Source organism: Notolepis coatsorum, assembly GCF_963971535.1.
Source record: "Notolepis coatsorum genome assembly, chromosome: 3".
NCBI classification, from domain to species: domain Eukaryota; kingdom Metazoa; phylum Chordata; class Actinopteri; order Aulopiformes; family Paralepididae; genus Notolepis; species Notolepis coatsorum.
Window position 1 is genome coordinate 38,699,224 of NC_140167.1, and position 12,635 is coordinate 38,711,858.

General features: G+C 41.2%; 1 protein-coding gene across 1 annotated transcript in view; it reads left to right on the top strand.

Moving 5' to 3' along the window:
- The first annotated feature begins 2,725 nt into the window (after nucleotides 1–2,725).
- The window catches only part of btbd7 (BTB (POZ) domain containing 7), a 56,723-nt gene continuing 46,813 nt past the window's right edge, over nucleotides 2,726–12,635 (top strand). Inside the window, exon 1 of the mRNA XM_084310236.1 lies at nucleotides 2,726–3,055. The gene's annotated coding sequence lies outside the window, so the exon portion shown is untranslated. The remainder of the gene's footprint in view (nucleotides 3,056–12,635) is intronic.

Genomic DNA, 12,635 nt, shown 5'->3' on the forward strand with positions numbered 1-12,635 from the left:
TATTGAAACTGATATTATATTATCACTTGACCATCCAGATGGTTTATATTTATATATTTTTGTACATTTTATCTCCTTAACCTATCTTTATCTTTACCTGTCTCATCTATGCCTTTTGTACTACTTCTACTTGTAGTACAGACTGCTAACAGACTGCCAGATTTGTTTTGGCAGTCTGAGAGCTGTATGTTGAGTTGTTTTTTTGTGGAGGACATCTTCGGTTTTGCAGGATTTTTGGAGAAGGCATGGCACCTGAGACAAAACACACTGTATCCTATATAATTGTATTTGAATTCACCTTGTTTTTCTGTTTATTTATTTACATTGAGTACAGCTTGTGTTATATTACGTTTTATTGTATTTTCTTGTATTTTTCTTTTTTTTTTATGGCCATCTTGGTCTATGTCATTTGTTAAGTAATTGGTAAAGTATATTATTATATACTTATTGTTATGTGTCTTGTAAGCCCATATGGGCTGGGCATACATCTGTATGTAAGACACGAAAATAAAAAATATCAAATCAAATCAAATCATCTACTACTACTATGAATGAATGAATGAATGAATAAATGAAAACTTTATTTAACAGATTGCAGAATGGGTACAATACAGTACGGCTCAATACACACAATTGTTAAGGGGATGCAGACCTGAGAAAGACGTTTGTCTTGTTTCCATCAGGGTCCCCCATTTTCAATTCATATAGACTACTACTACTACTACTACTACTACTACTACTACTACTACTCAGTCCCGGCGCCATGGGCGGGCATTAGGGGGCCGGGTCCGCCCACTGAGTCAGCTGTGCCCACCCTGGCAAAAAAAAAAAAAAAAAAAAAAAATTAATCAAAGTAAACTATCCAAATCCTTAGTCGGGGACAGCCCTAGTGGGCACTGATGTCAACAACAACACTACTGAAGCTAGCACGGCACTCTGTGAGAATTTGTTTTCTACCCTCAAGAACGTCTTTACAGAACATCGCCTTAGTATGCTTCAACGACGCAACTAAGGCCAATTTAATTCAGTTGGCATTTGAGAAGGACTTAACAAAAAAGTTCAGGAATGAGTGGAGGAGCAGTGTTTTAAGAAGATTTCACTCTGTCCCCAAACACCGCTTGCCTCTCTACTTATGATGGTCGAGTAGCCTGTGGAGAAATTTTGTCAGTTATTTTTGTCAGTTCAGTTCAGTTTGTCAGTGAATTCAGAAGTGTTGAATAAATGGAGACTTTTCAAAGATATAGAATAGAATAGAATAGAAATGTATTATCCTGAGGGAAATTTGACACTGCAAATCACTCAACATTAAACATTTAGACAGAACAAGTCACAATTAAGAATAACAAAACAAATGGCCTAAGAATAGAATAAAATGAAATAGAATAAAAATAGAATAAAAGATACAGTAAATAAATACAGTAAAAATATACTGAAGTCTACAGTAGGTGTAATATTGCACAGTGCTGTTTAAAAAGTAAGAGTCCAGGAAGATGGTAATTGTCACTCTGTGCTCAGTGATGCAGTGAGGCACAGTGATGCATTGTATAGTCTGATGGCTGTCGGAATGAAGGACTTGAAGGATTTTTCAATTGTCTCTCTGCTGTTTAGTTCAGCACCGTGGGCAGCGCCAAGCAAGCCACAGCGCCGCTGTCCCAGCTGAAACGTATAAAAGGGAACCTGTGTTGAAAAACCATTGTGCCCCCCCGAGAACATTTTATGCCCCCCCACTAATTTGTTTCTGCAGCCTGGTCTTCTGCTACTACTACTACTACTACTACTACTACTACTACTACTACTACTACTACTACTACTACTACTATTACTACTACTACCACCACCGGTACTTACTACTTCATTACTTACTACCCTTATGTGAATACTGTCCTTATGTGAATACTGTGATACTGTGAATTCTGTAAATTTCAGTTAGTTAGACAGTAAATTATATTGACTTATTTGTTTTCACTGCTTGTGTTGTTTTTACTTCCTGTACCCCCCCCCCCCCCCCCCCATGCTGCTATGATGCCTGAATTTCCCCAAGGGGATCAATAAAGGAATATCTTATCTTATCTTATTACTATATCTACTATATGTGGATGTGGTACTAGATTTAGATGCAGACTTGACATAGATTACTAATACATTTGGACAATATATATAACAATATATAGTAGCAGTATTGCCATGATAATTGAATAATAATTTGTGCAGGATCATGCATGGACCTATTATTATTATTAGTATTATTGTATATTATGTATTACAGTGTGTGTACAATGTGAGCAGTATGTCAAATTGAGGTACAAAGTAAAACAATAAGGCCTAAAGAAAAAGTGGACTCACATTATCGTACTATAGTGTAATGTTGATTGTTATCTTACGCCTATGATAAACCCCATAAATTCACATCTACATGTAGTGAATATTATATCATTTTGATGCATTAGCCATAGATTTTGTGTAACATGTCGCCCTCAACTGGCAGACACGGGAAGCTGTAAATCTCACACAACCATAGCAGTCTACATACCGATAAAATAGAGTAGAATAAAGGCCGAGTCACATCAAGAATTTGTGAAGGAAGTAGTAGGCAAATAGCTTTTTTTAGATTGGCACTGCCCCTGAAATACAGCTAGAGGGCGCTCGCAGATTGGGAAATGGGTTGCCTGCTTGGAATATTGTCGGGCCTCTTGGCCAGTCAGCAAACAGCGTTGGGATAGGAGGCCACAACAACCACCCAACCAAGCGTTATGGAACTATGGGGAACTACCAAACCGAGCAGAGAACAAAACACGGCTTAGTTCCAATTATCGGGGATAATACAGAACATTTGTTGAAAAGTCGATGCAAGTGGGAATGCTAGCGGGTTAGATGATCAACCGTGGACACTGACGTCGACCCGTGTGCGCAATGAACCGAGTTCGAAAAAGGTGTTGAGCTGCATTTTCCCCTTTCTGCCAGACAGGGACAACTTGAGTCGGGTGTGCTGCTGGCTAACCTGCGAAAGCTACGAGAAAGGGAGAAGAAGGAGGAATAAACCATCTTCGAGTTAATGGTAAATATTTTAAACTGTGTGCTTTTCAACAGTTGCATTGCTGCCTATTTGAAGTAAATTGTTTCGTGTGGGTAAAGAAGTAAAACGACCGCCTAGCCCAACGTTACCATAGCTTATGAAGATACGCTACTAATTACGGGGGTGTTGTGGATATGCTGCGTATTGAAAGGCCTTTTCTGGGACAATATGTTACATTTCTATATGAAGAAGAAACACTCCCACTTATTTGCTCGGATATACTTGGCTTCCGCTGAGAAAGATAGCCCTACTAACGCGAGTTAAAAGCAACATAGCTCCGCGATGGTATGCTACTAACAAAGCCCTTCAGTACAGCATTGGTTTTCTATGCGCCGCTACAGCAGGTAGCAGTGCCTCCCCGTTATACATTGAATAGTAGTCTATACCTAACTTACATGTCCATAGCTATGGGTTCGGTCTACATGTTGCTGTTTATTGCTACTGTATCAATAGTTGTTGATGGTTCGCGCTATGGCAACAATATAGCCAATATAGTAATCATCGCGGTCTGCAGTTGGAAATGTTCCCCTGTGTGTTTGTTCAGCACTGTCTTACAATTTTCCGTACAAATGTAATCTGAAGACTAGATCCAGTCAGTGGTCATCACCAGCAATGGCTATCATGACACTTTACCAAGCACTGTACCAAACCTTGCTCAATTCGAATAGTTCAGTTCATTTTGAAAAAAAAATGCATACTGTTGGTTGTGGGTGGGTCAGTGGACTTATAGACTATGCACATATCTAGGAGCCATATGTGCAGTGTTCTTCCTATAGGTGAGGTCATCTCAATGAAATTCTGTGTAGACCCAGAATTCTGCATGCCCTGTCCTCCTTATGACAGGTAGGCTATCATTGCCTACATATCCTTTTAGGCTTTTAAAAGCTGTGTCTGCTTTGTTCTTAAGTATTCAAGTTGCTCATTTCACCCGGAGGGCAATTGTGTCAGTGCTTCAGGGTCACATAATCACGTGTAATTATTGCAGTTACATGCTCAGAGTTCACGACTGGCATGAAGGGCTGTGTGCTTGCAAGTACTTGCCTTGGAGTACTTGTATGAGCTGGACTTTGACCCTAAACGCTGTTTACACTGGCCAACTGGATGGAGAACTCGACAAGCGGCATTAGGGCGCTCTCTCAAAACAGCTCTCGTTTGTTTTCCATGCACCCATTCATTCTGCTCTGAGGTGGTTCGCTGGAGATAGACACTCTGGCTGTGTTTGTATAGTCATTCAGTTGCACTGCGCCCTCCGCATCTCTTTTAGTGAGAACATGTCTCTTGTTAAATGTTGCTTGGCAAGCTGTCAGCACCATTGTCATATTTTAACCCGAAAGCTTAGCTATCACTCTCAGGAAACGCTTTAAAGCAATGGAGATAAGCTGTATGGCCTCCCATTAGGCATTGTGATTGACACACCTGTAAAATAAATTCAATTAAAAGAAATACTAGCTATTAAAAACAAAATTAAACTATTTTTAATGAGTTGCTGTGGTTATAATTCAGCAAATCTGTTACATTGATTCTGAAGTTGTTGATGGTGCACCATTGCTCTTGCTGATAAGTGATAACTTCCTCAATAACACATGCTATGGAAGACTGTTAAAATGTGGCACCATGTGTTTGACATTGTGTTGGTGTTAGTTGTTGTCACAGGCTAATTCAGAGAATCTCTGCCATGAGTCATCGTCATCATAGTGTGTGACATTCAGGTAATCTTTTGTTTGCTCTTGTTGTTGTAGTGGTTTTGCCGTTTTCTAGTCTTCTCTGATAGTTTCCTGTAGCTCTCCTCTCCTGACAGGGGCTGTAATCAGTTGAATGGCCGGATGCACTGTTAGACTGATTGGCCTGATTTGCCAAGAGCAGTGCAGCTAGGTAAGCAGTCTGTGTTCTGAGTTTCATCTCTGTTTCTGATCTATTGGGAGAAATTGTAACCACGCTATTATTTTTGTGGGATGTTGTATCCTCTGCCCTGTTTGTTTGTTTCATATTTAAAAAAAGATTATATTTAAATGTATATATTTTTACAATGGGATCTATGCCAATACAAGAGAAGCGTGGCCTGCCCATCCAAGCTCTTTTAGGCCAGGGGCAGGTACTGGTTAAAGATGTGGAATAGAAGCAAAAAACAATGTCTGCAATCTCCACAAAATCTCCACACTGGACTGCAATCATTCAATCGACAAGGTAGACAATTGAAAGAAATACAACTGGTAGATGAAGAACCTTTCAGACAAAAGGTTGCAAGATGTTAAGTATTGAGAGTGAGAGCTGCAGTCCAGTGTGTGGACTCGAGTCTGTGGACTGATATCTGTGCTGAGACGCCTAATAGCAGGACTGTCCTCAACTGAAGAAATTCTTAGTCGACTAATCCTCATAGAATTTGTCAACGAGGCATAATCGACAAGTTGATTTTAGCCTAATCGACAAATCTGTAAAATTGTGTTTCCCACATGCAATCGTGCAGAAAGACCTCTTTTAAATCTATAGTGCTCATCATCAGAGATGTGCTTGGCATTTTTTCAGTTAATAACTTATTTAGCAACAGGGGGAAATGACTAGCCTAATCGACTAACAAAGTCTTGGTTAACTACGACCAAACCGACTGATTAAGCGAGGAGAAACGACCCTAATCAATACCACGGAGGTCACTCTGTGTTTCTGTGACCTGGTTTCTGATACCCCTTGATCACTATGACCCCTTTAAAACCGCTTCTGATTGTATCGAATATCCTGAGTCACACAGTCTACGATTACTACCCCGGGCAGAATTTCTGTCTGGCACGGTTAGCAAAATCACATGGTGACGGACTCTCTTCTTACTTGTCATTTCACAGCTTATCTGGTAGCTGAAAGTTTGGGAATTTTAATCAGCTTTTTAGGTTTTAAATACTCCTCCTGAAACCTGTGACGGTATCTGGGGATTAGGCCTGCCGCGATAAGCAATAAATCGATTAATTGCCGCGATAATTAAAATGAATGCAATGATTTTGACGGGCGCGATTAATTGCTATTTGCGCGTTTGTTTTAATGAGGCGGACCCAGTGCCCCTTGTCAGTCACTGTCCATTAACGTTACTCATACAAACAGAGTAAACACAGTTTTCAATCAATCAATCAATAACAACATTAACGAGACCCTCGTTGTGTCTATTCTGCTAACGCTAACGTTACCTCTCATTGTGTCTATTCTACAAGCGTTAACGTTAGCTAGGCTGTCTATGCTAACGTTAACGAGCATTAGGCTAACAAGCTGTAACGTTACCAGTCGCGTCTATTTGCTAACGTTAGCATTAGGTAATAACCGGTTTAAAATGGATGGTGATTACCTCACGTTGTGTCTATTCTACTAGCATTAACGTTACTCATACAAACAATCAATAGCGAGTTATATTGATCACGCTATGTACGATAGCCATGCTAAAACGCTAGCACAACATTAGCACCTAACCTAACAACAAGCCTTAACAAGTCAGCGATCTTTTTGCGAGACTAAACTCTCCGCTCGGTGGCAAATTGTGTTGATGTCGGTTTTGTTTAATCAATAAATGAGGCAGAATACACAGTGACTGTATCCTTTGTTTATTGCACTTGTGCCTGCTGCAAACATAATGATTATGAAATCCTAGAGACGCGTCTCTATTCAGTGGTCTGCAGTGTTTCACGTGACTTTTCTGGTACCCAAAAAGTACCTCATAATCACTACAATACTTCCGGTCCGGTCGGTGGGCTTCAAAATAAAAGTCTTAAACACCGGAAAAGACGGAGCGGTGGGCTTCAAAATAAAAGTGTTGGGAAATAAATTTCTCCAAAAAAAAAATTCTCTAACCGGTCGCAATAATATCGCTTATCGCGATATTTTCGGGGGCAATTAATCGCCCAGCAAAATGTGTTATCGTGGCAGGCCTACTGGGGATGAATTCTCTGATACTTGGTCAATTTATCTTTTGGAGTTGTTAATTGGGCAAGACCGCCCCCCCAGATGAAGTCAAGTCCCTTTTTAAATCAATAGTGTTTTTCTTCTCATAATTGAGTGAGTAAATGAGAAGAAAAAAACTCCTTCGGCCTCAGCCTGATGGGATCTTTATAAGCTAATATCATGTCGGTGATTGACCTGAAATTGTGCACTAAAAGAGCTATAATAGCATTCATTCAGTCGTTCAACCTTTATTTAAATTCTCGGGGGTTTATAGTTGAGTGTAGCCCTCATTTTCAACGATGCCGAGATTACATTAGGCAACAACAAATAAATAAAAATTTATAAAATACAGACAACCTAGATAAGTGAACACAGTTGCAAGTTGAGGCAGGGAGGTTTGCGATCATGACTTTTTAAACTGTCCATAAGTTTAGAGCCATATGAAATCCATTTGATTATTTTCCAAATTACATTTTATTTTTTCCCAAATTCCGTTTTTTCCGTTTTAATATTTCAGAATTCTGTATTTTGCTTATGCTCATTTTACCATCATAAATAGTGTCTAATAAGTGGGAATGAATAAATGTCCACAATTGAATAAGATATAACAGTCCATTTAATGTTTTTAAGTGCTGCAACTCAGAAATACAGTTCAATTTTACACAATATTTTTCAAATAATATTGTGACAAAATAAAAATACACATTTCAAGTGTAAACAATAGATACAGCTAGCTACTACTGACATTATCACAATGACAATGTCAGTAGCCTAGCTATATCTAATATATTGTGATGAAATATAGTAATGCATAATTTAGGCACCTTTAGTTTATTTCGTTTATAAAGGACAGTGTATAATGACAATCGTTTGCATTAAACAAATGGATGGGTGCACTAGATTTAGCTAGAAGCTATTATTTCCATATATAGTCCTATGTACTGTAACGTTACATAGCTATTTAAGTTTATTTAGTTGATAAAGGACAGTGTATAATGACAATCGTTTGCATTAAACAAATGGATGTGTACACCAGATTTAGCTAGAAGCTATCACTTCCATCTATTATCCTATGTCCTAACGTTATAGCTATTTAATCACAATAGTGTCGCACGTGTTTTTGCACGTCCAGTCCACGGAACGTTGACAGAATTAGCAAAACACCTTATTGCCGGAGGCATAAAAGTCATTAGGATACTGTTCTGCTCTGAATTAAGGGCTTATTGCGGAATTTCTTAGCTCCTTGACGATGTTAATCATCATCAAAGCAGCCAGACGCTTGAGCACTGCTGCGTGTTGTGTGTAACCCGCTGTAGCGTCCCCGCCTCCCCGGTCATGTTTGCTTGGCACCAAACGTTCCACCCAAAAACGAAATTTCAGTCCAGATTAGGCCAAATTCTGCAATATTCCACGTTTTGCAGTTGATTCCATTTTTATTGGTCAATTCCGCGAATCCGTCCGCGATTCCGTGAACACGGATTTCATATGGCTCTCCATAAGTTCGTAGAGAATTGATATTTAGTGTTGAAGATCATTCCAAGAATCTGGGGCATTAAAACAAAACGCTGACTTTCCAAGCTGAGCATAAGCCAGTTTGAGCTAAATGGGGTCCAAAGTTCGAATCTAACATCATTGCAATAAGGTGGTAGTTTTCAGGCAATGGCCATAACACATTGAGTGCCATGCCCCTTTGACCATATTATGGGCTAGCGTGCCAGCACTGAAGTCAATGGGAGGTCGGGGAAATTTGCGAAGGCTTAAGGCTATGGGTCTAAAACACCCCTCGCTTATCAATGACTTGCTTGCAGTCAACATGTATGAAACGGATTGTTTTTTCATTGGTACATTTCCGTTTTATACCGTTTTGAATAAGAGTATAGTTTTGGAGAGTTCTAGTAATTCCAGAGAAATTCCACGATAATAGCTCTTTAGTGGAATACACAAAACACGTTGTCATTTTTCGGCTGATTTATGAATCGTTTTCAAATAAACGCTAGATTATCGATAGTATACTTATGCACGCTAGAGAAGCGGGCTGAAAAATCTATTATCCATGACCTGGACAGCGCTAACGTCATACACACACACACAGACACGCTGCGATGGCTGAGAAAAAAACATCTGATTAACCCAATACTGGTAAAATAGAGTCCTTACCTCACATCAGATGTTCTGCAAAAAGATTAATCCAATTCCTGATCGCCATTCCAAATATTGATCGCGTTTATTGATCCAACGTTATAGTCCAAAACACATAATCGAAAGCTGCTCCCAGCCTCCCCAGTGAATGTGGTAACGGATACTGCTTGCCAGAGAAAGGAAAACCCCGGACCGGACTTTTTTTCTGATGCACATGCCCACCCAATCCAATCCAATGATGTGCCATACCATCCGGGAGACGATATGCGGCGGTATTTGCCCTTTTCGAGCTCAGACCCATTCCCAATGATAACGTCAGGCTGGATGGATGAAAATGAATGGATATTGCTAATAAAAGCAAAGACGAGAACTCGTCATTGGCACTCAACGCATGGCGAGTTAACACGACTAATCTCGTCGTTGGCACTCAATGTGTTAAAGATGAAAAGATCTATGTTTATTTTGCCTTCCTGCCAGGGAAGACCAACCCACCTTATGCATACATTAGTGTAAATGTAAGTACCTTGTATTTATAAGAGCTTTGACATGCAGAGAGCACTTTCACACTACTGTGTAATGTGTGTGGGGGAGTGGGGGCAATGTTTCTACTCCTGCTGTTCTTTTCGGTCAAGCACTTATTGTGACAGCGTAAGGGGCGATTGCTCCGTAAGATATTAGAGGCTGTTATAAACAAAGATGACTGTGATTTTAATCATCAGTTTCATTTAGAAAGTACACTGTAAGTCACAACAGAAGACAATATTGTTCCTAGTAGTGTGACCATGTGGTGTATTTACTAGCGTAATTAATCAAAAGTAATATGGCTTGGGCGGTATGACGGTATTACGGTATACCAGGGTATTTCGAGATCCCGCCGGTATGATTCTCAATACCATTAATGTCACAAACTGACACGGAGTTGATTGTAGTGCACAGCACGCGCCAGCAGAGGGTTACGTGGCTACCGTTCTGGGACTGGGAGCTAACGTTATAGTAGTACCTGGATGGTGCGGGCTAACTGGCTACCATTCTGGGACTGGGAGCTAACGTTATATTAGTACCTGGATGATGCAGGCTAACTGGCTACCGTTCTGGGACTGGGAGCTAACGTTATAGTAGTACCTGGAAGGTGCGGGCTAACTGGCTATCGTTCTGGGACTGGGAGCTAACGTTATAGTAGTACCTGGATGGTGCGGGCTAATTGGCTACCGTTCTGGGACTGGGAGCTAACGTTATAGTAGTACCTGGATGGTGCGGGCTAACTGGCTACCGTTCTGTGACTGGGAGCTAACGTTATAGTAGTACCTGGATGGTGCGGGCTAACTGGCTACCGTTCTGGGACTGGGAGCTAACGTTATAGTAGTACCTGGATGGTGCGGGCTAACTGGCTATCCTTCTGGGACTGGGAGCTAACGTTATAGTAGTACCTGGATGGTGCGGGCTAACTGGCTACCATTCTGGGACTGGGAGCTAACGTTATAGTAGTACCTGGATGGTGCAGGCTAACTGGCTACCGTTCTGGGACTGGGAGCTAACGTTATAGTAGTACCTGGATGGTGCGGGCTAACTGGCTATCGTTCTGGGACTGGGAGCTAACGTTATAGTAGTACCTGGATGGTGCGGGCTAACTGGCTACCGTTCCGTGATTTGTTTACTTGGTAACACGGGTTGCTAAGGAATTTAGGTTCGAGGTTGAAGAAAGTGCACTTTTAGGTTGAAAGAACGGCCCTAATCGTCAACGTGTTTCAATATAAGCGTTATGTATGGTGATAACGAGTATATTGTTAGCTCCCCCCCCCCCCCCCCGCTGATGAAAATGAAAGTCATACCGTATACCGGGGTATTAATGTCAGCACGGTATGATGGTATGAAAAAAATTATACCGGCCGCCCAAGCCTAATATTAAGTGCAATTTCTGAAATATTGTAGTATTTCTTTCTTAGGATATTCTTTTTAACCATTGTCTGGCTTGATAATTTAATTGATTTCATATAGGTGTATAACGCATGTAACTGGGCAACTTGGGGCCTATTAAACTCAGTATAACTTTTGATACAATGTACGATTTGCAACCATTTCCTCAGTATAACAAATGAAGATCCTGTTATAAATACTGTGAGCTTCCTATTTTGAAAAAGGACATCTATCATGGTTTTTGAAGGTTAAAAACACATGCCCCACATTGGAGCGGATTGGAGCCTGGTGAGAGGATGCAGCACAGTGCTGTGTTCCTCAATACTAAAGCGATCAGTGAAATTATGGCCTGTACTAGTCAACATCATGCCAGACGATGTTTAGCCTAAATAGGGCCAAGAAAAGCGAACCTGTCCGAATCTCAAGTGAAAATGTTAGGAAAACTACCTATCACACTCTCCAATACCATCTATTTTTACTGTAGCATTCCTGGTAGGTCAGCTCTTTATTTCCACCGTTGTCCTAATGCAAATGGTTGGGCCATGTGTATTTACTTAGCTGGCTTTTTGTGCCACAGGGTGGTAGGCAGCATTGTAGATCTGATAAGGGCAGCGGTGGAAGGAGGGGAACCGATGATGAAATCCTGGAAGTGGATGTGAAAGGAGACCCAGATGCGCCTGCCTATCCCTTCTTTTCTGGCCCGTGATGAAGAAATCCATATAAATGATTGATAGAGTCACTTGACTGACTGTCATTTGAATAATACATTTGGTCCTGTAACTCCTGTTCCTCCTTCGCCAAACGTTTTTGTATGGTAATGTACCGTCTGTGGGAGGACTCGAGGAGGAGGCTGGAGGTCTGTCTGTTGTACCCCCTGTAAGAAGCTGATTTAATTGCAGTGATCTAGTCGACTGAAGCGAGGTGAGCAGTTTGAAAACGGTGTGTTTATGTGTGTGTGTTAGGAAGAGGAGATAGGTTGGGGTGGGCGAGTGCAGAGACATTTCTCCTGTCACCTCTCATTAGTGCCACATACTCCAGCTAGGCTGGCCCCTGCCCCCCCTCCTCCTCCTCCTCCTCACCCGCCTCAACCCAACGACAGTCCTGCACTCTGTTTTCAGTCCAATAACTTCCAGAATCGGCTTTGTCTGTTATTATTCAGTATCGGAGAGATGATGCTGCCTGGATGCTATTTTTTTCCTTTTTTTGAACAATGCGAGAGCGCTGCTGCCGCTTCGGTCTCAGGGAAATAGCTGTCCTAAATTATGCTTTCAGAATTCTGCACTGCAGCTGCAGATGTTAAATTTGGTCCCCCCCCCCCCCCCCCCCCAGTTGAATGTGTTTTCTCTGTGGTCCTCTGGAGCTGGGAGTCAGTGTATTGTTCCACTGCTTCTCAAAGAACCCCCCCTTTTGTAAACACAACGACAAATCTCACGAGCTTACTCTTCTATCCTACACATTAAAATTCAAGTTCTAATTTGCTCCAAATTAATTCCCACCGAAGGGGGGTGTGTGTGTGTGTCTGTGGGGCTGTGGTTTTCCACAGAGCCCTTGGGAAGCAGCTCAGAGTGGTGCTCTATGGGGCAGACACCGTGAT